The sequence below is a fragment of the Anopheles moucheti genome (genome assembly GCF_943734755.1).
Source record: "Anopheles moucheti chromosome X unlocalized genomic scaffold, idAnoMoucSN_F20_07 X_unloc_13, whole genome shotgun sequence".
Lineage (NCBI taxonomy): Eukaryota > Metazoa > Arthropoda > Insecta > Diptera > Culicidae > Anopheles > Anopheles moucheti.
This window is the reverse complement of record NW_026453519.1, coordinates 97501-100000: the sequence shown is the minus strand read 5'-3', so window position 1 is coordinate 100000 and position 2500 is coordinate 97501.

Below are 2500 nucleotides of genomic sequence, written 5' to 3'. Positions count from 1 at the left end.
AGTGAAACGAAAATCATTTTTGAGAAGAAAAAAATTTTGTATGGGAGGGCCCCTGCTAGAACATATTTCCCAAGTGCGTCGATTTTGGGTCGCCGACACAAGCTCGGGTCAAAAAAATTTTTTTTTCACGGTGACTCAAAACATCAATTTTAGACTCCCCTGAGTATGAAAAGTGAAACGAAAATCATTTTTGAGAAGAAAAAAATTTTGTATGGGAGGGCCCCTGCTAGAACATTTTTCCCAAGTGCGTCGATTTTGGATCGCCGACACAAGCTCGGGTCAAAAAAATTTTTTTTTCACGGTGACTCAAAACATCAATTTTAGACTCCCCTGAGTATGAAAAGTGAAACGAAAATCATTTTTGAGAAGAAAAAATTTTTGTATGGGAGGGCCCCTGCTAGAACATATTTCCCAAGTGCGTCGATTTTTGGGTCGCCGACACAAGCTCGGGTCAAAAAAATTTTTTTTTCTCGGTGACTCAAAACATCAATTTTAGACTCCCCTGAGTATGAAAAGTGAAACGAAAATCATTTTTGAGAAGAAAAAATTTTTGTATGGGAGGGCCCCTGCTAGAACATTTTTCCCAAGTGCGTCGATTTTGGGTCGCCGACACAAGCTCGGGTCAAAAAAATTTTTTTTTCACGGTGACTCAAAACATCAATTTTAGACTCCCCTGAGTATGAAAAGTGAAACGAAAATCATTTTTGAGAAGAAAAAATTTTTGTATGGGAGGGCCCCTGCTAGAACATATTTCCCAAGTGCGTCGATTTTTGGGTCGCCGACACAAGCTCGGGTCAAAAAAATTTTTTTTTCTCGGTGACTCAAAACATCAATTTTAGACTCCCCTGAGTATGAAAAGTGAAACGAAAATCATTTTTGAGAAGAAAAAATTTTTGTATGGGAGGGCCCCTGCTAGAACATTTTTCCCAAGTGAGTCGATTTTTGGGTCGCGACACAAGCTCGGGTCAAAAAAAATTTTTTTTTCACGGTGACTCAAAACATCAATTTTAGACTCCCCTGAGTATGAAAAGTGAAACGAAAATCATTTTTGAGAAGAAAAAAATTTTGTATGGGAGGGCCCCTGCTAGAACATTTTTCCCAAGTGCGTCGATTTTGGGTCGCCGACACAAGCTCGGGTCAAAAAAATTTTTTTTTCACGGTGACTCAAAACATCAATTTTAGACTCCCCTGAGTATGAAAAGTGAAACGAAAATCATTTTTGAGAAGAAAAAATTTTTGTATGGGAGGGCCCCTGCTAGAACATATTTCCCAAGTGCGTCGATTTTTGGGTCGCCGACACAAGCTCGGGTCAAAAAAATTTTTTTTTCTCGGTGACTCAAAACATCAATTTTAGACTCCCCTGAGTATGAAAAGTGAAACGAAAATCATTTTTGAGAAGAAAAAATTTTTGTATGGGAGGGCCCCTGCTAGAACATTTTTCCCAAGTGCGTCGATTTTGGGTCGCCGACACAAGCTCGGGTCAAAAAATTTTTTTTTTCACGGTGACTCAAAACATCAATTTTAGACTCCCCTGAGTATGAAAAGTGAAACGAAAATCATTTTTGAGAAGAAAAAATTTTTGTATGGGAGGGCCCCTGCTAGAACATTTTTCCCAAGTGAGTCGATTTTTGGGTCGCGACACAAGCTCGGGTCAAAAAAAATTTTTTTTTCATGGTGACTCAAAACATCAATTTTAGACTCCCCTGAGTATGAAAAGTGAAACGAAAATCATTTTTGAGAAGAAAAAAATTTGTATGGGAGGGCCCCTGCTAGAACATTTTTCCCAAGTAAATTCGATTTTACCCGGTGAGTCAAAAAATTTTGAAAAAAATATTTTGCCAAAATCGTGTTCATTGCCTATTATAAGGGACCAGGTCAGCTCACACGCATTTTTGGAGACCATATGGAAAGTGCGTCTGGGATTGCGGAAATTAAGTTTAGAGTGTTAAATGATGGTTTCGCAATCCCGAAAGGCTCAAAATGCACCCTAAGGTCCCCTGGGTGAAATGTGGTTTCCAAGGTGTGAGCGCTATCGGTGATAGAGTTGGAATGTGATTTCCAGAGCGCAGGGCGACTGGGCTTAGAGCGAAAATCATAGACAAGGGTAAGTATTGGACTGAACGACTCGAAGCAAACGAAAATCATAGACAAGGGTAATGGACTGAACGACTCGAAGCAAACGAAAACCACACACAAGAGTAATGGACTGAACGAATCGAAGCAAACGAAAATCACATACAAGAGTAATGGACTGAACGAATCGAAGCAAACGAAAAACCACAGACAAGAGTAATGGAGTGAACGAATCGAAGCAAACGAAAACCAAAGACAAGAGTAATAGAGTGAACGAATCGAAGCAAACGAAAACCATGAACACAGGGATAACTGAGAACGAACCTACCTATCAGAGCATGTGAAAGCATGGACAAGAGTACTGAAAATCGGACCAAACCTCTAGAAGCACACGAAAATCATGGACAAGAGTACTCAAAAACACGGA